Source organism: Oncorhynchus mykiss, chromosome 4 (genome assembly GCF_013265735.2).
Source record: "Oncorhynchus mykiss isolate Arlee chromosome 4, USDA_OmykA_1.1, whole genome shotgun sequence".
NCBI classification, from domain to species: Eukaryota; Metazoa; Chordata; class Actinopteri; order Salmoniformes; family Salmonidae; genus Oncorhynchus; species Oncorhynchus mykiss.
The window spans coordinates 17,236,108-17,260,530 of NC_048568.1; the positions used below are offsets into that span (position 1 = coordinate 17,236,108).

The 24,423-nt window shown below is 45.8% G+C and overlaps 1 protein-coding gene across 2 annotated transcripts in view; it reads left to right on the forward strand.

The window, feature by feature from the left end:
- cep85l (centrosomal protein 85, like) overlaps positions 1 to 24,423 on the forward strand; it is a 74,720-nt gene that overhangs the window by 15,968 nt on the left and 34,329 nt on the right. The window lies entirely within an intron of this gene.

The following is a 24,423-nucleotide window of genomic DNA, read 5'->3' on the forward strand; positions in this document are numbered from 1 at the left end:
CTGTCTATGGCATCCTGTACAGAGCCATCTGATTTGGTGCTTGAAGTCAGCTGCAGGCTAGTTCTGTTTCAGGGTTGCACATACATGCGCTTACCTGAGCGCTGAAAAGTTCAGAGTATATTCTTGGGGTGTTGTAGACTTCTAGTGTTAGAAGAACTAGTAGGTTTGGATATTTACATCCATGATTAAATGATTTGCCTGAGGCCTCCCTGTATAAGTGCAGAGATGGACTGTGTTCAGGGGCGGCTGGTAGCCGAGTGGTTAGAGCGTTGGGCTGGTAACCGAGAGGGTTGATGGATCAAATCCCTGAGCTGACAAGGTAAAAATGTGTCGTTCTGAGCAAGGCAGTTAACCCACTGTTCCCCTGGGCGCCGAAGATGTGGATGTTTATTATGGCAGCCTCCTGGACCTCTCTGATTCAGAGGGGTTGGGTTAAATGCCGAAGACACATTTCAGTTGAATGCATTCAGTTGTACAACTGTGGCTATTCAGCATGATAATTGTCCATTGGGGTGGGGGCAGGGTAGATGTCTGTTGAGGAGGAGGAATGTCTTTCCTGATTGTGTGAGGTCATCATCTTCTTGAGAGCTGCGTTTGTAAGTGATCATCTATCGCCTATGGCGTCCTCTTCCTGTCTCTAGATGAAATCTCTGTGTCGGATAACCATTTCTCCAACTCTCTGGGTGACCTGGTTTTCCACAAGACGATCCAACCCGGAAAAATAGGTTGAAGCGTCTTTACCGTCCCTCTTCGGTCAAATATAACCTTGAGAGAAAATAGCATTGAGCAAAGAATTTGATACATCCGGCTTTCTGAGTCAACCAACCTGTAACAGACGACACAGTTTTCCAGACCTCTGGAGAACCAAGGAGCCCTTCTAAAGAATCCCCCCGTTTCTAAATTAGCTCTCGGCCGCTGCCGACCTAGAACAAGGCAAAGGAAATTCCTCCGGTTTGGAACCAGGCCGCCCCATGACCCTCCTCTCTAATTATACATGGCCGTGACAGCAGCAAGCCTCATAATTACTTCAGGGGTGCCTTTGGCTTCACCACGGTGGTTCTGGGTAAAACAGGCCCAGGCTGTAAAGATTTTATTGAGAGGTTGTGTTCCAGAGGTGAACAGATTGGTGGTTCATGTCAATTTCCTGTTTAAGACTCCTCCCACTGTTTGATGTAATGTTCTGCCATGGTTAACTACTCCATGTAAGGTGACATTTTTATTTGTTTATTTAACCAGATAAGTTGACTGAGGACACATTCTCATTACAGCAACAACCTGGGGAATAGTTACAGGGATGAAAGAGCCCATTGGAAGCTGGGCATGGTTAGAAAGGGAATTTAGCCAGGACGCTGGGGTTAAGACAGCACCCTACACAGGGCAATGTCCCCAATCACTGCCCTGGGGCATTGGGATATTTTTTTTTTTTATAGACCAGAGGAAAGAGTGACTCCTACTGGCCCTCCAACACCACTTCCAGCAGCATCTGGTCTCCCATCCAGTAAATGACCAGGACCAACTCTGCTCAGCTTCAGAGGTAAGCCAGCAGTGGGATACAGGGTGGTACACTGCTAGCCAACATCTTAATCAATACCAAGTTAAGGTCCTCCTGATATTAGATCAGCAGTTGCTTGTGGAGTGACAGGGACAGTGCAGTAAAATTCCATGCTTGAGTTCCAGCAACTGTCATTCTCTCGAGGTTACTACAGGCTCTGTCTGTACACCATAAGCATAGATTCTCCCAGGTTCTTATTTTGGCCCCGTGGAGACATCCAGATCCATGGGGTGCTTTACGTAATGCAGGTCGAGCCCAGGCCGTCACCGGGGTGTTAGGTTACCAGGGAGATGATGGGCAGTTGGGAGAGGCAACCTGAGCTGAGCACAGTGACACATGGGCCGGGAATAAACACGGAGGTGGCCCAAGACATGCAGGAAGGATGCTTGGCATTCCCCTGAGCGCTCTATTAATACTAAAGAACACCCAAGCGTATTGATGAAGGGCAAGTTGGCACTCACTCCATCACAAAGGATTTACACTCATCACTCAACCCTGTGCATCAATAGTGGGTGTCAGGTCTGTAGCTCAACATGTCTCTGTTCCATTCTTCATCGTCCCCCACTCTTGCAAGCCCTTGTACGACCAATTCCAGTTGTTTGAAAGGTCAAGCCCGGGATAGGCTCACATTTTGGAGGGAATACGGGAACCATTGTTTCCAGTTAAAAAGGGCCAGCAACTGCTCCCCTCTGTGCTTTTTATGGTGTCTAATGAATTTAGGCAGCTTAACCATCCATGTAGATTTTCTATCTAGAATCCTTGTTTCTAGGAGGCCATTTTGGAGTAAGTGTCTAAATCTCCTGTTGATCCGAACCTAATTTACACCTCCCAGAAGAGACCTAAGTAGAGAGGTTGTTCTGAAATGAGATTTGGTGTAGCTTTGCACCATCCCAAGCACGCACGGCCAGTTGGGGCTCATCTCATTAGCGTTTGACTGTGAGGGGGGTAATTATGTCAGGCTGTGATTGAAGGGAGTGAGGGGTTTTGTTTGGGCAAGGCCCCCAGTGCCCTGCCCCTTCACCCCTCTAGTCCCTAACACAACCGCTAGACCAGCTGCTCCGCTCTCATCTCACTAATGATGGGTTAGGATAGGCCACACAAAGACTTGGCAAGGACCATCCTTCACTGAAGTTAGCAAAGTTAGCTATTGTGTACCTGAATATGACATTTCCCGCTGGGTAATATGTCAGATGGGTCTTTAGCCTAGGCTAAGTCTTGAAAATAGAAGTATACCCACTTGGAGAGTCCAGTCCAAAATGTCAGCAATGTTATCAAGATTCTTGTTTTGTTTTGTGTTCACCGAATAGTTACTGTGATTGGGTCCACTCACATGTAGCCTATTTGGTAAAGGTTAGGCCTAATAGTAGAGTTAGGCCTACATTGATCCTACATATTTGGAAGAGCCTTTAATCACTGTCCACTCATGCATAAGCAGATGGGTATTTGTTTGTCCATTATGCTAGTTTTCATATGCTAATCCCTGTCATGGAAATTCTACACAGGGACACTCGAAGTCAATCTTAAATGAATCATTATTCATTATCAGCGCTCTGGAGAGAGGTTCCAAACAACTCAATGCACCAAGTACACATGTTGATCAGGAGCTCCACCGGGGCAGTCCCGTTAGTTCTCTTACATACAAGTTATATTTTAACTTATTCATAATGAATTAGTCTTTGACGTTTGCTTCATTCATGTGACCGACCAATACTGGGTCATGCACCTGACAGACCAATACCTCACGAGGCTTCTTCTCTCTAAGCTGAAACCTTGAAACTAAGATATCTTTCATTCTCAGAACAAGGTTCTCGGCGTACTGCCAAATTGCAGATACTGATAGTGAGGATTTGTTCAATCAGTCACAGAAATTGGTTATTAGAAAAGCACAAACATAACATTTTCCATCACATCCTGCTGTGAGGTACAGGACAGTATGCTAACGCTAACTGCTAGCCACTGTAGCCGGCATATTTTTCATTTTATTTTCCTCTAACCCTACCACCCGCTCCCCTAATTGGAGTAAACTAATGGACAACAATACTCAGGCTTCTACTTCCAGCTTATACAGTGCCTTGCGAAAGTATTCGGCCGCCTTGAACTTTGCGACCTTTTGCCACATTTCAGGCTTCAAACATAAAGATATAAAACTGTATTTTTTTGTGAAGAATCAACAACAAGTGGGACACAATCATGAAGTGGAACGACATTTATTGGATATTTCATTTTTTAACAAATCAAAAACTGAAAAATTGGCCGTGCAAAATTATTCAGCCCCTTTACTTTCAGTGCAGCAAACTCTCTCCAGAAGTTCAGTGAGGATCTCTGAATGATCCAATGTTGACCTAAATGACTAATGATGATAAATACAATCCACCTGTGTGTAATCAAGTCTCCGTATAAATGCACCTGCACTGTGATAGTCTCAGAGGTCCGTTAAAAGCGCAGAGAGCATCATGAAGAACAAGGAACACACCAGGCAGGTCCGAGATACTGTTGTGAAGAAGTTTAAAGCCAGATTTGGATACAAAAGGATTTCCCAAGCTTTAAACATCCCAAGGAGCACTGTGCAAGCGATAATATTGAAATGGAAGGAGTATCAGACCACTGCAAATCTACCAAGACCTGGCCGTCCCTCTAAACTTTCAGCTCATACAAGGAGAAGACTGATCAGAGATGCAGCCAAGAGGCCCATGATCACTCTGGATGAACTGCAGAGATCTACAGCTGAGGTGGGAGACTCTGTCCATAGGACAACAATCAGTCGTATATTGCACAAATCTGGCCTTTATGGAAGAGTGGCAAGAAGAAAGCCATTTCTTAAAGATATCCATAAAAAGTGTCGTTTAAAGTTTGCCACAAGCCACCTGGGAGACACACCAAACATGTGGAAGAAGGTGCTCTGGTCAGATGAAACCAAAATTGAACTTTTTGGCAACAATGCAAAACGTTATGTTTGGCGTAAAAGCAACACAGCTGAACACACCATCCCCACTGTCAAACATGGTGGTGGCAGCATCATGGTTTGGGCCTGCTTTTCTTCAGCAGGGACAGGGAAGATGGTTAAAATTAATAGGAAAATGGATGGAGCCAAATACAGGACCATTCTGGAAGAAAACCTGATGGAGTCTGCAAAAGACCTGAGACTGGGACGGAGATTTGTCTTCCAACAAGACAATGATCCAAAACATAAAGCAAAATCTACAATGGAATGGTTCAAAAATAAACATATCCAGGTGTTAGAATGGCCAAGTCAAAGTCCAGACCTGAATCCAATCGAGAATCTGTGGAAAGACCTGAAAACTGCTGTTCACAAATGCTCTCCATCCAACCTCACTGAGCTCGAGCTGTTTTGCAAGGAGGAATGGGAAAAAATGTCAGTCTCTCGATGTGCAAAACTGATAGAGACATACCCCAAGCGACTTACAGCTGTAATCGCAGCAAAAGGTGCACGCCCAATTTTTCAGTTTGTGATTTGTTAAAAAAGTTTGAAATATCCAATAAATGTCGTTCCACTTCATGATTGTGTCCCACTTGTTGTTGATTCTTCACAAAAAAATACAGTTTTACATCTTTATGTTTGAAGCCTGAAATGTGGCAAAAGGTTGCAAAGTTCAAGGGGGGCGAATACTTTCGCAAGGCACTGTACATACTATATACATTTTACGGATACAATATATTTTGCAATAGTTATCTTTTGTTTGTTTTTAGTCCCATCTTTCAGCTACCTTCCCTCCCATCTATCTCTGAAGACCATCCAGTTTGACTTCTATTTGCCATATATTTTAAACTTTGCTGTTTCACAAAAGTTCTGGGCCTGTATACGTTTTACGGACACAGTATATTTCCCATTAGTTATCGTGTTTTTTTTAGTCTCACCCTTCAGCTCCATTCAACCTCTCCCATCTATCTCTTAAGGTATCTCCATCCATTTTGTTGTTATTTATATTTGCCATATATTTTTCAACTGTGCTGTGATGTTTCACAAAAAATCTTCTACAGATTGTTTCTACAGATTGTAAATGAAAGATTTTTGTTGTTGTTGCTAAAAGTATTATTATATTATTGATTGATTGACTATGACTTCAAATCACCCAGCAGTGCTATTTGCAAAGTTAGCTCCACGTAAATGTTGCAATTCTTCAGCCATTCCTGGACTTGTGACCAAAAACAAGCTACATATGGAGAGTACCAAAACACGTGATCTAATGATTCTGTCTTTTCGCAGCAAAATCTCCAGAGCTGGAATGGTTGTATCCCCCATATATATAACATTCTATTGGTTGCAAGAATTTTGTATAATAATTTTGAATCCGGTGTCGTTTTGCGTATCAGTGCCATGGAATCAGTACATCGAAAATCTCTTCCCAACTATTTTGCAGTCTGTATGGCACAGCTGTCAATTATTTGGTCTTTAAATGAAACTGGTATACTTTCTTATTTATCACCATTTTCTTTAACCAATTTTGGTCTTTTAATGCAGTCAAGTTTCTTACTTTTTCCCCCTTCCACTTGCGTCATCCATTTTTGCGGTAATGCTGCAATTAATAAGCCAGCATATTAGCTGATCCTGTGGCTGTGCGCTAACATGCAGTAGCTAGCTAGCGCAGTTTGCTTTAATAGTGTCATAAATAATAAGCAGTGTTCCTTTGTTCTCCTGGATCTCCCCAGCCTCTTCCTCTCTGAAGCTCCCTCTCGCTCACTGAGCCTCTGACTTAGATACGGATGAATCAGAGCTAGTTAGTTTCTCCGCTGGGACCAGGGATCAGTGCTTGCATGTGTGAGAGTGTGTGTGTGTGTGAGAGAGAGTGGTGTGTCTTATCGTTCTCTGCTATAATGTGAGTCACAGTTGGGCTGAACGCAGCTCCATCTTCCCTCGTCTTCGCAGAGATGCTTTTGGCAGTGGTAACATGTTTTTTTATGCACCCCATGTGAGCGGGTGTTGATTTGGACATCTGCATTCACAAAGGGAACGGTCTCCCTGCTGCTTTTCCTGCTGTTATGGTACCGCTGTGGAGAGAATGAACAAACCTGGTGTTAAGGTTGTTCTGTACAGTTTAGTATAGTTTGTGTCTTTCTTTCAGGCTCAAAGAAAGACACAGTTTGACATTTGAATTTGTAGTCGTGTGCTGTAAGGCGTCCGTTGGCTCCAATGTCTGCACTGCTGGCATCAACACGTATTCCACAAACAAAATATGCGGATGTAGGAAGAGGATGCATAATGAACCTTGAGAAGCTAAAACTCAGCTCAAACAATGACAATTGTGAAGGATAATAAGCTACTGTACTAGCTTGCATGCTAACCTGGATACGGCATTTAGCTAAGTCCACAATGCATGTTAGCGTTCTGTTAGATTCTGTTATTTACACAGTGCTGTTAGCGGCATTTCTGTTTCCCCAATAATCTTTTAATAAAAACCAAATCCTCTTACAGCGATCCTGGACCCTTTCAAGGAACGTAACCCCAACTTGATTAACACCTCATTTAGTGGATGTTGTAAAAGGCGTGGTGGTGATGGCGTGGTGGTGTGAAGTCCACAAGGCGTGATGTGTCAGACGAGGGGTTGGCGTGGTGGTGTGAAGACAGGACGAGGTCCTAGTTCATGTATGGATTAGGCTTGTCATTCGACTTGGAGTTGAGCCATGTGTACATATGGGGCCTCCTGCAGCCTTCATCGCTGCCCTTTGTAATTAGTGGGGACCCCCCAGAGTTAATCTAAGGGCGATGAAAAGCCCAGTTTGTCTGTCTGACTGTCAGTTGGTGCCTGGTGCGCACACTGTCCATCGTTGACCCGCTGATACAGGCTAGCATGGGTAGAGGGGAAATTGAATGAGGTCGACGAGTGAGGGAAAGTGTGTGTGTAGGTGTTTGCATTTGTGTGCGTGTGTGTTTGTCTGCATTATGAGTCTGGTTTGTTTTCTGTTCTATTAGTGGGAAGGGGATGACTGTAAATACAACGCACAATGGCTGTCTTCTAGATGAAGGCTTGATAGATATTTCACCAGTTTCTCCCACCTCCTTCAGGGTTCCCAAGGAAACCAAACTTTCCCTTTTCTCTCTCTCTCTCTCTCTCTCTCTCTGGCAGCCCTTGGCTCGTCTCTGTCAGATTTCCATTCCTCCGCTGAATGTGCACTTTAAAAACAGCTCTTCATCTCTTTATTCTCTGGATGCATCTCAAGTCAATTTTTTCGGTCATTTTTCCTTGATTCGTTTCTCGAACCGAAAACAGCGAGTGAATTCCACAGTGACAATGTTGTAATGTTGCGGAGGTAGGCTTCGTTGTGTCTGATTCGCCACCCTCGTAGATAATGAAACCATCCACGCATTTCTAATAGGATAATCGTCCATCCTGAACTGATCTGAGATTTAAAGCTTTTTGAAGAGTTTGGAGGCAAATCCTGCCCAGGGAGACTGTAGTGTGTGCAAATCCACTAACGACGAGTAGAGACACGACTAGGTTAGCACCTCTCGCTGGATTACACACACTTCATATTCCTCTTTAAATCCATGTTACATAGATGTACCTGGAGGAGAAGGATAACTGAATGGAGCTGGATGTAACTGAGATGACACACACAGGAAGTATCCATGCCAGCTTAAAATGACATGGCCCCCTAGCGAGGATCTGCCTGGTAAGGCAATTCTCTGACCGACAGGATGAGAGACCAGAAAGGAGTGCATGTCCTAGGTCTGTTCTCCAGATACGCAGCCTGTTTTTCACCATGTTAAATAACACCACTCTGAGGAGGATGGACGCATAGGAGGAAGAATCTCTCGCAGCAGGACACTCGCAGTATCCTGTGTCCGTAACGTCTGACCATAGGAAGATCAAGTTCTTGGGGGGGTTTTGTATAGGCATCATCATAACTAGGGTCTTTTTCAGGGACGTCTCGTAGAGAGAGGCACAACCTGTTATTAGACTGCAAATCCCAGCACCCACCTGAAGGTGAAGTGGTTAAAAAATGGTAATGGTATTTGGTTTGGACTGGTGGTTAGTGGAATGGGCCAAATTATATTACTTAGCTTAGCTTTCTTCTGCATGGTGGCAAAATGAACGAGATTCATTTTCAGCCCAGGAGACGCAAGCCCTCAACTGGTCTCACTTTCTAAGATGTATGTTCTCCATGTGGCTCTTCTAAGCATTTCAGAAATCCTGAATATTATTTTAATGAATGATAATGGGATTAAAAGCTTTGCCGGTCTCAGTCTGTGAATGAACGGTTTCTCAGTTTGAAATCAGCTTGAACCGGTGGAACTAAAAACCCCAGGGTGGGGGGGGTGTCCTTCTGAAAACGAATGGAGGTGCTGAATGAGGTCACTCCACTAATCTCCTCTCTTCTAAAACCCAAAAGGTTGTTATTTTGAGCTTTCTCAAGGTCGTTCATGGCCATTCTTCTAACAGCCTTGCTCTGAGATTGTAGGGTTTATGCCGAGCGATGTCTAATTTCTGGTGTCACTATGGCGTCTTCCGTTTGCTGTAGGCTATAACAGTAATTGACATCAGATGTTAGCTATTATGGCTTTGATAGGGCTGTTGTGGTAGGGGAACTTTAGCACCCAGTGTGTGATGGAGGGGGCTTTCGTTCGTCAATCGGTCCCAGCTTCAGTGCCTTTCTGGGAGACGTGAAGTCGCGACCCCACTGTACCTGTCAGTCTGAGAGCCCACCGGGCAGGAGGTGGAGCTGACACACACACACACACACACCTCTCTCCCTCCTCCCGGCTACCTCCCTCTTCGCCTCTCTTGTCTTCCCATTCTCTGTTCCTACCCTAAGGAATAACCACAGACACAGTAAACACACATGCAGCACACTCACCTCTCGTCGTCTTTCCTGTCGTAAAAACCTCCACTTAGCCATTCTCTCCTTCTCTGCCCCCCCCCCCCTTCTTGTCACGTGCCACATAAAGTACAAATGGCCAATCGATCCCTCTCTTCCTGAGTATGTTCCTGTAGCCTGCAGGCCCATGGGGCAGGAAGCATTACAGCTCATTATCTCATGTCTTACCTCTCTCTCTCTCTCTATCTAAAACTGAAGTCTATCCCTATCACATACAAATGAACCGAGACACCCTGGACTTAATGAAAGAAACCAGGCGGGATGAGGTGAGAGGAAAGCGGCCCTGCTTCATTACAGAGGCATGAGGAGCATGGCAGGAGTTTATTACAGTATGGCTAACAGGGTGTTACAGTCCCCACCCAGGCTCCAGGGCATACACCAGAAATACTTACCCCTTAGTGTTAAAGGCAAGGGGCTCTAATGCAAATGTTACTTTAATGAGCTAAGGGAAGGATACAGGAGCTAGGCTGTAGTTAGGCTACAGAGCCATGTGCACTGATACACCAGTGGAATGCATATTGATGACATGCAGCGTGCTGCTGGGTTTGCGTTCCTGGGAGCTGCTGATAGAAGGATGTGAACTCGGTGATAGATCGTGTGATTTGAGGTGACTGAAGTGAGGTAATCCATGGATCGTCTCTGTGACTTGGAGGAACGACAGGGAACAAACCGAGTGTTTTAGGTGTCGATTGAGAACTTAACAGTTAAATGACAGTAATTCCCCCGGTCTCAGTGTAGACTGGCCGCTGACAATCTGCCAACTCATCTGAAGCCATACTCTGTTGCCGTCAGCCAGTGTTATGGGACAGCTGAGCCCAGTCATATGTCTCCTCTCTCTTTATGAAGTCCGTCTCTCTCAGCTCTGACAGGCCTGATGGCTCAGCACTTCTCCCCAGACCCAGCCAGCTTTCCTGTCCTGTACAGGCTTGTTTTATCTAGTCGGCTACGGACACCGTATAATTGGCGAGGCAAGCCAAGCGTTCTCACTAACACTATGCTGACTGGTGACCCCTTTTGTTTCTGCTTCAGGTTGGTTAGGCTGCTGAGAGAGAGAGAGCGAGCAAGCGAGAGGGAGTGTGAGAAAGATAGAGAGAGTGGGAGGTGGTCTATATTCATACATCCAGCTGGCCGGTCTCTCTGACTGTGTCCCTCCTTCAACAGGGCTCCATTAACCCTGATGACTGGGAGATTAGAGAGGGATATATGAACACACACACTGGGCCATAGGACCATCTGTCCTCTTGCACACACACACACACACACACACACTGGCCTCGGTGGGATTATTGTGCAGCACTGCCTGTGGTCCAGCCATGTAGACACTGTTTTTATGATACTCATCTGGGGCACATACTGTGCACACGCAGGCGTACGACATACTGGGCGGAAATATACTGCCCACACTTGTTTACGCTCTATCGCGGAGGTTTTGGGCTCGAGGACTCTTACATGACTTTTGGATTTGGAGAACTGTTACATAAGACTGCAGCCGAACTGGGCACACACACAAAAAAACCACTGTATCAAAAGCTGCTGCTCAGCCACTAAAGGTGTTACGCAACCAGATTGGACGCTGCTGCTCCCCACTTGTCCCTTCGAATTAGCCTCGAGCTTGTTTATTGTTGACAGGCGGAATGCATAACCGGTAGGATGTTTACAATCCAAATCAACAGCCGTAATAACCCTAGCTCGCGTCTCTGTTGATGGCCGCTAAACTGTGCTCCTCGTTGGCCCGTGCTCAGCTCAGATAGCACACCCTGCCCGCCCTCTCTTACAATCCTCTCCTGTCCTATGTGGCGACTCATATTTCAGCTGGTGCCCTTGACTCTGTCTGTACCCCGCGTGCTAGCTCTATCTCTCTGGTTACATCAACACGTCTCTTCCCTGAAGCATGCTTATTGAGTCCAGGACAGGAGCGGGTTGGCAGGGCTAGCTAGCTAAGCGCTGTCTGTGGTGACGCAACACCAGTGGAGCAAGAGTTCCACTACCGCTCAGATGACAGCTAGCAGGACAGGCATGTCGTGACACGAGGAGCGCCGGCTGACAGGAAGCCAGTGTTAGCGCTTTTCCAGTTGGATTCCACCTCACTACATAAATAGATTAGGTTGATGTGCTTCGTTTATGATGGTGAGTTTTGAAGCCGCGTGGTGGTCTTTGCAGATTGAATGGCATCGTGTGAGCTGGTCTGTAAACAAACTTCAAAAGTCTGATGAATGATGATATTGACAGACATGAAAACGTGTTAGGATCAGTACAATTGAAAGGTATTGGAACAAGGGGCTGCTGTGACTGATGGGGGGGCTGCTGTGACTGATGACATCATATTCCTGAGCCTACCATGAGACTGTTCAGTCATCTGATTCTTCCTGTGTTTTTTGACAGGCAGGACAGAGGCTACTTTTTACCCAGGCAGGGGTCCTTCCACTTCCTTACGTCATGTCTCTGAGTGGCTGGACCATAGGATGTTTACCCATCCCGAATTAAACCTGAATCAAAACATCCCATTTATATCTCTCTCTCTCTGCAGTTAGCCAAGCAGCAGGACAATAAAGCAGCCCCCTCACCCCCCTCCAATTCCCCCTACTCTGGCCCCTGTCGGACCCCATCTGTAAAAATGGCCGTGTTTTTATAGGAGCCTCATTTTTGGCCCCTGGCCCGGCTCTTGGTTTACGAGAATGGAACATTCAGAGCTCCCGAGTCGCGCACTCTTCCCCGGTGACCCGTCTCCTTGGCGCCGGCGCCGCGGTAACAGCCCGGTGCCCTGAAACCCGAGAGCTGTGGCTAAATACGTGCTAATGTGGCGGAAACGCTAGCAGGCTACCTCCTACGCACTCTTCAGGGAGAAAGGTTGTCTATAAAGGGGGAAGAAAACATGTTAGACGGCGTGTCTGACACATACACACTTAGCAATATACGCACTCATTGTCTCACACCTACAACACATACCATCTTTCACACACACACACACACACACACACGTTATCATATACTCATCCACATATTCTTAAACACATGCTCACAAGGCCACAGAGTGAACACACACTCTCTCTCAGACACACAAATTCTCACTTCAAAACCGCACATACTAAGTGAGGCCCACACCACAGAGCTGTTGATTGGCTAATAGACACGTGTGCGGGATTGCTCAACAGGGCCTGGCTGGTGGAACACATCATGAGGCTGGTTCTATTGACAGTGATGATGATGACGATGATGAAGCAACCTTCTCTTTCACAATCACTCACCACCACCACCTCCCAACCGTTTGATCAGGCGACATGTTGTTGATCTGAGACCACGCAGTCTGTCACGCTGCTGTTGTTGTCCCTTTCCCCCCTTCTCTCTTCTCACTGCTATTTTCTTCACCAGGACTCGGTGTCCTGCAATCGCGTAGGATAACTGTGCGGTGTGAGTCATTGGGCGTTTGGCTGTTTTGGATGCTGTTCAAGATCCTGTGATATAAGACGGAGCTCATCGCCTCCCCTCAGTGTTACTTGGACCGGATACGGTTTGGCCTAGAGGAACGCTGTGGCCACGTGATCCATCCAGTCCAAATCCAGCCCTGTTCGGTTGATGTTCAGGCTAACAGAGATCACCCTGATCCACTTTTATCCTCTTTTGGGTATTGCAGCACAGGCTCATCCTGCTGGCTCTGGACAGTTGATCTTGTCCTGTCATGTAACTGGGGTTTGGGGGAATACCGTTTATTTAAATACAGTTGATTTATTCTCCAGGACCTCTCGAAAAAATAAACACAGAATAGATATTTTCCTATCGGTTGAACTGTGGAAGGTGTACATTATATTTGGCAGGGATGACTTGTGGAGCCATCTACCCATACCCCACTGTGCAGCCCCCTGCAGTCCCCTGCCCCTCTGAGTCAGCGCTAGGTTGTGTGGATGTTGTGTTCTCTAGGTCACAGTGTTGCTGCCCCCAGTGAGTGTCACAGTCCATCGGACAGCAGTGAGAAGGGGTTGCTGTGAAAGGCCACTGAACCTGGTGGGTGGCTCGCTGTGACCCTGCTGGGCCAATAGAGGCAGGGGTGTGTGTGTTTAGCTGGTGTTTGTGAGGCAGTGGGATGTGTGTCCGTGTGTGTGTGGCTGGGGCTCGAGAGCCAACGGGGTATGAAGTGTACGGGGTATGAAGTGTACGTGGCAGGACACACTGCACCGTTCTGCCTGCCTGTACAGAGAGGACAGTGCTAGTGAGGTGACGCTCGCAGTAGCAGGCTTGTTTCAATGATTCCACCTATGTGTAGTCTCTGTGATGGGAACACCACAAGCTGCTACTTCGCTTAACAACGAGGGGACGAGGGGGTGGGGTGTGCTTTAGCAGCGAGGTGAATGTATGGAAAGGAGCAGGAGGAATTCTCCTCAGTGACAGGGGGGGGGGGGGGGGGTGAGAGAGGGGGGAAGGAGAAAGGAGTGTGATTCATGTGTGGTAGGGACAAGGTTTAGGTGCTGAGCGGAGGAGAGGCTCCTCCTCGTTTACTGTAGCTACAGTGCCTTGCGAAAGTATTCGGCCGCCTTGAACTTTGCGACCTTTTGCCACATTTCAGGCTTCAAACATAAAGATATAAAACTGTATTTTTTTTTGAAGAATCAACAACAAGTGGGACACAATCATGAAGTGGAATGACATTTATTGGATATTTCAAACTTTTTTAACAAATCAGAAACTGAAAAATTGGGCGTGCAAAATTATTCAGCCCCTTTACTTTCAGTGCAGAAAACTCTCTCCAGAAGTTCAGTGAGGATCTCTGAATGATCCAATGTTGACCTAAATGACTAATGATGATAAATACAATCCACCTGTGTGTAATCAAGTCTCCGTATAAATGCACCTGCACTGTGATAGTCTCAGAGGTCCATTAAAAGCGCAGAGAGCATCATGAAGAACAAGGAACACACCAGGCAGGTCCGAGATACTGTTGTGAAGAAGTTTAAAGCCGGATTTGGATACAAAAAGATTTCCCAAGCTTTAAACATCCCAAGGAGCACTGTGCAAGCGATAATATAGAAATGGAAGGAGTATCAGACCATTGCAAATCTACCAAGACCTGGCCGTCCCTCTAAACTTTCAGCTCATACAAGGAGAAGACTGATCAGAGATGCAGCCAAGAGGCCCATGATCACTCTGGATGAACTGCAGAGATCTACAGCTGAGGTGGGAGACTCTGTCCATTGGACAACAATCAGTCGTATATTGCACAAATCTGGCCTTTATGGAAGAGTGGCAAGAAGAAAGCCATTTCTTAAAGATATCCATAAAAAAAGTGTTGTTTAAAGTTTGCCACAAGCCACCTGGGAGACACACCAAACATGTGGAAGAAGGTGCTCTGGTCAGATGAAACCAAAATTGAACTTTTTGGCAACAATGCAAAACGTTATGTTTGGCGTAAAAGCAACACAGCTGAACACACCATCCCCACTGTCAAACATGGTGGTGGCAGCATCATGGTTTGGGCCTGCTTTTCTTCAGCAGGGACAGGGAAGATGGTTAAAATTGATGGGAAGATGGATGGAGCCAAATACAGGACCATTCTGGAAGAAAACCTGATGGAGTCTGCAAAAGACCTGAGACTGGGACGGAGATTTGTCTTCCAACAAGACAATGATCCAAAACATAAAGCAAAATCTACAATGGAATGGTTCAAAAATAAACATATCCATGTGTTAGAATGGCCAAGTCAAAGTCCAGACCTGAATCCAATTGAGAATCTGTGGAAAGAACTGAAAACTGCTGTTCACAAATGCTCTCCATCCAACCTCACTGAGCTCGAGCTGTTTTGCAAGGAGGAATGGGAAACATGTTCAGTCTCTCGATGTGCAAAACTGATAGAGACATACCCCAAGCGACTTACAGCTGTAATCGCAGCAAAAGGTGGCGCTACAAAGTATTAACTTAAGGGGGCTGAATAATTTTGCACGCCCAATTTTTCAGTTTTTGATTTGTTAAAAAAGTTTGAAATATCCAATAAATGTCGTTCCACTTCATGATTGTGTCCCACTTGTTGTTGATTCTTCACAAAAAAATACATTTTTATATCTTTATGTTTGAAGCCTGAAATGTGGCAAAAGGTCGCAAAGTTCAAGGGGGCCGAATACTTTCGCAAGGCACTGTATCTATCGCTATCTACACTATATATACAAAAGTATGTGGTCACCCGTTTCAAATGAGTGGATTCGGCTATTTCAGCCACACCCGTTGCTGACAGGTGTACAGAATCGAGCAAACAGCCATGCAATCTCCATAGACAAGCATTGGCAGTAGAGCGGCCTTACTGAAGAGCTCAGTGACTTTCAACGTGGCACCGTCATAGGATGCCACCTTTCCAACAAGTCAGTTAGTCAAATTTCTGCCCTGCTCGAGCGGCCCCGGTCAACTGTAAGATATGTTATTGTGATGTGGAAATGTCTAGGAGCAAGAACGGCTCAGCTGAGAATTGGTAGGCCACACAAGCTCACAGAACGGGACCACCAAGTGCAGAAGCGCGTAGCAAGTAAAAAACGTCTGTCCTCAGTTGCAAACACACCGTTTCAAACTGCCTCTGGAAGCAACGTCAGCACAATAACTATTCGTCAGGAGCTTCAAGAAATGGGTTTCCATGGCCGAGCAGCCGCACAACAGCCTAAGATCACCATGTGCAATGCGAAGCGTTGACTGGAGTGGTGTAAAGCTCGCCACCATTGGACTCTGGAGCAGTGGAATCACGCTTCACCGTCTGACGGACAAATCTGGCGGATGCCAGAAGAACACTACCTGCCCCAATGCATAGTGTCAACTGTAAAGTTTGGTGGAGGAGGAATAATGTTCTGGGGCTGTTTTTCATGGTTCGGGCTAGGCCCCTTAGTTCCAGTGAAGGGAAATCTTAATGCTACAGCATACAATGACATTCTAGACAATTCTGTGCTTCCAACTTTGTGGAAACAATTTGGGAAAGGCCCTTTCCTGTTTCAGCATGACAATGCCCCCGTGCACAACGCGAGGTCCGTACAGGCCCGATGGCTGTCGAGATCGGTTTGGAAGAACCTGACTGGCATTCACAGAGCCCTGACCTCAACCCCATCAAACACCTTTGGGATGAATTGGAATGCTGACTGCGAGCCAGGCCTAATCGTCCAACATCAATGCTTTTGTGGCTGAATGGAAGCAAGTCCTCGCAGCAATGTTCCAGAATCTAGTGGAAAGCCTTCCCAGAAGAGTGGAGGCTGTTATTGCAGCAAAGGGGGGACAACTGCGGATTAATGGCCATGATTTTGGAATCAGATGTTCAACAAGCAGTTGTCCACATTTATTTATTTTTATTTTACCTTTATTTAATTAGGCAAGTCAGTTAAGAGCATATTCTTATTTTCAATGATGACCAAGGAACAGTGGGTTAACTGCCTTGTTCAGTGGCAGATTGACAGATTTTTACCTTGTCAGCTCGGGGATTCAATCTTGCAACCTTTCGGTTAATAGTTCAACACTCTAACCACCAGGCTACCTGCCGCCCCACATACTTTTGGTCATGTACTGTAGTGTATCTCTATGTAGCTCTACATTCTACAGCTGACTGTTACTGGCCATAATTTGGCCTGGAACACACAAGGGCTGTGATTTTCATTGCTAGATGCAGGAACATTGTAAGGAGGCTCTCCCCAGCTCTGTGAGCTGTTGTAGGGGAGGGCTGTACTACCAGCCCCAGGCTTCCGCAGTTCCCCATCTATCGCTGTCTCTCTCTCAAACTCTGTCTCTCTCTTTCTCCCTTTCTCTCCTCCTCTCTTTCTCTCTTTCTGTCTGTAGCCCTGTTTTTCTCTACTGCCGCAATGCAAATCATAACCAGATGAGTCTATTCTGGGTGCGTTAAACCCCCTGTCTGAAATTACCTCCCTGACTATATAAGGGTGGCAAACACAGACTTCGACCTCTATTTTTTTTTTTAACGTTTATTGTGTAATGAATAACAGCTGTTAAAATGTGTGTCTGTTTTAGGCTCTTGCCCCTCTTTGATTTCATACAATAACATCTGAAATCACTCTTAATGGCTCACATCACAACACCATCATCCCAGACACCCTGGACCCACTCCAACTCGCATACCGCCCCGGCAGATCCACAGATGACGCGGTCTCTATTGCGCTCCACGCTGCCCCTCTCCCACCTGGATACCTATGTGAGAGTGCTGCTCATTGACTACAGCTCAGCGTTCAACGCCTTAGTGCCCTTCAAGCTCATCACCTAATCTAAGGACCCTGGGACTGAACACCTCCCTCTACAACTGGATCCTGGACTTTCTGACGGGCCGCCACCAGATGGTGAGGGTAGGCAACAGCACATCCACCACGCTGACCCTCAACACGTGCCAGGGCAAAAACCTCTCCCTCAACGTCAGCAAGACAAAGGAGCTGATCTTGGGACATCAAGAAACAGAGGGCCAAGCACGCACCGATTCACATTGACGGGGCTGTAGTGGAGCAGGTTGAGAGCTTCAAGATTCTCATTGTCCACATCACTAAGGATCTATCGTGGTCCACACACACCAACACAATTGTGAAGAGGGCATGACAATGCGTCTTCCCCTCAGGAGGCATGGGCCCTCAGATCCTCAATTGAGAGCATCTTGACTGGCTGCATCATCACTTGCTATGGCAGCTGCTTGGCATCCGATCGCAAGGCGCTACAGAGGGTAGTGCGTACTGCCCAGTACACCTCTATACCAGGCGGTGTCTGAGGAATCTCCGAAAAATGGTCAAAGACTCCAGCCACCCAAGTCATAGACTGTTCTCTCAGCACCAAGTCTGGAACCAACAGGACGCTGAACAGCTTCTACCCAAAAAGCTACCAGGACTATCTGCATTGACCTATTTTTACATGAACTCTTTTGACTCATTACTTAAGCTGCTGCTATTCTTTATTATCTATCCTGTTCCCTAGTCCCTTTATTCCTAAGTTATATGTACAGTTCATTCGGAAAGTATTCAGACCCCTTTTTTAACATTTTGTTATGTTACAGCCTTATTCTAAAATGGATTAAATGAAAATAAAAACACTAATCAATCTACAAACAATACCCCATAATGACTACGCAAATAGTGTTTTTTAGTATTTTTTTCAAATTTATATATAAAAAATAAACAGAAATACCTTATATACATAAGTATTCAGACCCTTTGCTATGAGACTCGAAATTGAGTTCAGGTGCATCCTGTTTCCATTGAACATCCTTGAGATCTTTCTACAACTTGATTGGAGTCAACTTGTGGTAAATTCAATTGATTGGGCATGATTTGGAAAGACACACACCTGTCTATATAAGGTCCCAAAGTTGACAGTGCTTGTCAGAGCAAAAACCAAGTCATGAGGTCGAAGGAATTGTCCGTAGAGCTCCGAGACAGGATTGTGTCGAGGCACAGATCTGAGGAAGGGTACCCAAAAATGTCTGCAGCATTGAAGGTCCCCAAGAACACAGTGGCCACCCTCATTCTTAAATGGAAGATGTTAGGAAGCATCAAGACTCTTCCTAGAACGGCCCTTGATCTGGGAGGTGACCAAGAACCCGATGGTTACTCTGACAGAGCTCCAGAGTTCCTCTGTTGAGATGGGAGAACCTTCCAGAAGGACAACCATCTCTGCAGCACTCCACCAATTAGGCCTTTATGGTACAGTGGTCAGACGAAGCCACTCCTCAGTAAAAGACTCATCACTGCTTGCTTGGAGTTTGCCAAAAGGCACCTAAAGACTCTCAAACCATGAGAAACAAGATTATCTGGTCTGATGAAACCAAGTTTGAACTCTTTGACCTGAATGCCAAGCGTCACGTCTGGAGGAAACCTGGCACCATCCCTATTGTGAAGCATGGTGGTGGCAGCATGATGCTGTGGGGATGGTTTTCAGCGACAGGGAGACTAGTCAGGTTCAAGGGAAAGATGAACGGAGCAAAGTAGAGAGAGATCCTTGATGAAAACCTGCTCCAGAGTGCTCAGGACCTCAGACTGGGGTGAAGGTTCACCTTCCAACAGGACATTGATCCTAACTACAGAGCCAAGACAGCGCAGATGTGGCTTCGGGACAGGTCTCTGAATGTCCTTGAGTGGCCTAGCCAGAATCCGGACTTGAACCCGAACATCTCTGACGAGACCTGAAAATAGCTGTGCAGCGACGCTCCCCATCCAACCTGACAGAGGATCCCCCCCAGGTGTGCCAAGCTTGTAGCGTCATACCCAAGAAGACTCAAGGCTGTAATCACTGCCAAAGGTGCTTCAACAAAGTACTGAGTAAAGGGTCTGAATACTTATGTATATGTCATATTTCAGTTTGCATTTTTTTATGCATTTGAAAAAAATGCTTAAAACCTGTTTATTGCTTTGTCGTTATGGGGTAGTGTGTGTAGATTGATGAGGGGTGAAAAAAATGTAATCCATTTTAGAATAAGGCTGTAACGTAACAATATGTGAAAAAAGTCAAGGGGTCTGAATCATTTCCGAATGCACTATACATTTTTACCTCAATTACCTCGTACCCCTGCACATCGACTCGGTACTGGTACCCCATGTTTATAACAAGTTATCATTACTCATTGTGTATTTATTATTAATTTTATTATTATGTTTTTCCTTTTTATTATGTCTCTGTTTTCTTTCTCTTTTCCTTGTTGGGAAGGGCCAGTAAGTAAGCATTTCACTGTTTGGTCTACATCTGTTGTTTACGACGCATGTGACGAATACAATTCGATTAGATTAGAATTTATTTTCTTTGATTTAATAAGGCCTCGATATTTAAGCAGCTCTCTTCGCATATTTTTTAAATATTTTTACACGGAGCATGTTTGCGCCTAAATTGAAAAATATTGGCCAACACGAAGAAATTAGGAACACAAAGAAAAATATTTTCAGGTTAGGAAGCTAGAATCCTTCATTTCTCTGGGCGCTCTGGTTAAAATGTAAGGTCGCACAGGAAAATATTTAGGCGCATATGCGAGGAAAATTGTTACACTGTTGAGCCCTGTTAATAGAGTTTTAATTAAAGCCTGCTGGATCTCAGAGATCTGTATCTCCTTTCAGAACACTTGTTATTGGTTTTTACTCCAATAACAAGCTTATTGGCATTGCTTAGAATTGTCCTGAGCATATCCTCCCTGCCAGCAGTCCTGTCACCACTTGTCACCATTCTGTGGTGTGGCCTCATTATGATTGCTCCCTGGTAGCCAACTGTTATATCAGTTACCATCATCATCATGCTAGCATCATCAGGCTGTCAGAGCTGGTTGTCAGTGTTAATACACTGCCCTCTGTACATCTCCACGTTGACTTTCCCTCCTCCACTAACCCTCCATGCTGTTCCCTACCTCTCAGTGCTTAGTGTGCTGTACTGTAGTGCTGGCATCCAGAGTGGTTAAGGCTGAGTTCACTTCAGTAGCCATTGGAAGCCCAGGGTCAGTCAGTCACAGTGTGCATCTGAATGCCTTTCCAAGTTGTTAGCGCTCAGTGTAGCATGCTTCCTGAGCTCCAGCTGGCCTGCAGGAAAAGAGAAACTAGCAGGTCTGAGCCGCAGTCTCCAACAGTAGCCAGCCAGGATATGTCTTCTTCACTTAGAGCTATCCAGACTGGTTTATGTCTACTTAACACCTTCCAGTCTGGTTTATGTCTCCTTAACCCCGTCCAGACTGGCTTATGTCTCCTTAACCCCGTCCAGTCTGGTTTATGTCTCCTTAACCCCGTCCAGACTGGTTTATGTCTCCTTAACCCCGTCCAGACTGGTTTATGTCTACTTAACCCCTTCCAGTCTGGTTTATGTCTCCTTAACACCGTCCAGTCTGGTTTATGTCTCCTTAACCCCGTCCAGACTGGTTTATGTCTCCTTAACCCTGTCCAGACTGGTTTATGTCTCCTTAACACCTTCCCGGCTGGTTTATGTCTACTCAAAGCCTTCCAGACTACTTTATGTCTACTTAACCCCGTCCAGACTGGTCTATGTCTCCTTAACCCCGTCCGGACTGGTTTATGTCTACTTAACACCTTCCCGGCTGGTTTATGTCTACTTAACACCTTCCCGGCTGGTTTATGTCTACTCAAAGCCTTCCAGACTACTTTATGTCTACTTAACACCTTCCCGGCTGGTTTATGTCTACTTAACACCTTCCCGGCTGGTTTATGTCTACTTAACACCTTCCCGGCTGGTTTATGTCTACTTAACTTTAAGTCAGTTGCACAAAACATTTTAAGGTGAATTTCCCCAATAAATTAAGTGGAAAAGTTAAGGGTGCCCACGAGGTCCCTTATCGGCTTCATTCAGTATGGATATCAATGTAAACAGCATTTGTGGAGGTGATTGTTGTTTTCATCTGCTCTGGTTACAAAATGAAAACATCAACCAGCTAGCTACTTAGCTAAACAATGGAAGATGCACAATCCATGGCTACAAAGCTAGCTACTTAGCTAAACAGTGGAAGATGTACAATCCATGGCTACAAAGCTAGCTACTTAGCTAAACAATGGAAGATGCACAATCCATGGCTACAAAGCTAGCTACTTAGCTAAACAGTGGAAGATGCACAATCCATGGCTACAAAGCTAGCTACTTAGCTAAACAGTGGAAGATGCACAATCCATGGCTACAAAGCTAGCTACTTAGCTAAACAGTGGAAGATGCACAATCCATGGCTACAAAGCTAGCTACTTAGCTAAACAGTGGAAGATGCACAATCCATGGCTACAAAGCTAGCTACTTAGCTAAACAGTGGAAGATGCACAATCCATGGCTACAAAGCTAGCTACTTAGCTAAACAGTGGAAGATGCACAATCCATGGCTACAAAGCTAGCTACTTAGCTAAACAATGGAAGATGCACAATCCATGGCTACAAAGCTGGCTAGTTAGCTCTAAGTACTATTTAAGCTAGCTTGACGTACTTAATATAAACAAGTTGAGAAAAAAGTAACTACAAGAAACGTGATTTATTATCTTCTGAAGCAATTTGGTTATCCTGTCTTGATTGCTATCTGACAAAATTAAAGCAATCTCTTTGACGAGACATTAGTCAGTAAATCATGCCAGATCCAGATACTCTTTCTGCCATCCATACCTTCAAACTACTGTAAAGGCCCTTACCTAAGGAAATATTTGAGGGGCTCTATTCCTTAAGGTTAACCCTAACGCTTGATGTTTTATGCAGCCGGGCCCTAGTTTAGAGTCACCTCTTCCTCAGACCAGGTTATTGCACGTAGCCAGCTAGGGAAGGAAGTGTCTCATGTGTGAGACTAGGTTTAGAGTGGCAGCCGGTCCTGTGTGGAATGGGCTGTCTGAGCCTAACTTGCCCTAGCCCCACCTCCACCCTTCAACCCCCAGCCCCTTCCAGCTGCTCTAGCATTTGCCCTGACACTCAAAAGTGTTAACAAAGGAGCACTTTGTCAGAACCTCGACGAGCCACGTGCCTCTGTCTTTGTTAACGGCCCAACCGCTAATGGTTTCCTGGGGGGCTCAAGGTGAGCGCAAACTGAACAACAACAAGGAGCAACGGAATCCGGGTGGTATGGTGGCATGACAACGGGGTCTTTGTCTCAGTACAAAGTCAGTTTAAGTAGGCTACTTCAGTACAACTTCAAAACCAGTGAAATTGACCTCCATTCTGAACTAACATTGCTTTCAAAATATTGCAGACAATCTTTTAAGTTGATTGACCTTATAACTCAACCAAGGATACATTATGCGTCCCACCCTGCGTCCTTGCTGCTCATATTAGAGAACATTCCGGACAGTGCATGGGGGGGGTTGTTGCTCTGATGTGAATTGCCCCAATGACTAATGTGACGTGAGAAGGGCTGACAGAATGACTGCTCTGTCTCTTCTCTGACTGGCTGACTCCTCCTTCAAAGTGTCCCTCTCTGTCACTGTCAGGATACAGGGGTGTCAGAGCCCTTGGCCTGCTCTCATTTTGGCCTCAGATTATCTGGTCACCTATTGTTTAGATTCAGTTGAAGGGAACTTTTCACAGGGTTCGTTAGGGTCAGGAGCAGTTCTGTGCTTCCAGTACTAGAGGGCTCTGGGATGTTGGGAGGACTGCCCTGTCACTCTCAGACTGGTCCTCTGTCTTCCTCTCTCTCGCCTGGTGGAAGATCACTGCCACTGCATGGTTTAGTTGAGCCAACTCCTCTGTGGTGTTAGTTACCATGCTAACAGTTTACTGCATTACAACGGATGACAAAAGAGTTGGCCCAGACAGAGCTAAGACCATCCCAGGCTATTGTCCCCCTCCCACTCTGCCCCAGCTTCAGCCTCCTTTCACTGTGGCTTACTCTCCCCTCCCTCTCCCTGTTCCTCCAACTCACCAGCCAGTCTACTTGCAATAAGTCTGGAAGGAGTAAATCCCTGCTCTGCTGCATTGCAGAGTCCTCTAGTCTTAATGAGATGCACGGAAGCCCCAGTGGAAGCTTTGATGCCTTAATGTTAGTCTATTGCTGTAAATGAGGAAAGTTGGATATGGGCCACTGGTTGTTGCATCATTGCTATGATGTGCTTAAGTAATGGGCAGAACTTATAATTGGTGATGAGTCCGAGTTCACTCCTGTCTATATACTCATGGCTAACTAGTGGCCTTTTATGCTGAGGTACAGTAGTAGTATCATACTGTTTGGTTCATCCAATGATTAATGACAGTGTGACTTTAACATATGATATTGTCAATCACTTTCAGACCTGCACTGGGGAGCTAATTATCCGTGTCTTGCTTTGGTAGTTAGTCATGTTGGTTTAGAAGGGCCCAGCCATAGACACAGTCCTTTGTTTACCCCGTGCTTCTTTGTGTGTGACTGGCCACATGTGTCTGTTGCGTGATGCCCCTGAGGCAGCAGTGTTCCTAGTATGTCGTATAACACACACACACACACACACACACAGATCGTGGGTTATTCATGAGGAACATGGCAGATGAGCCCAGGGCTGACACTGTGGGCGGTGCCTCCAACCATATAGTAACACAGTAACACCCCTGCTGAACATCTGAGCCCTCCAGACAGACAGACTGCAGCTTTCTATGAACCAGGAACACATTTTCTA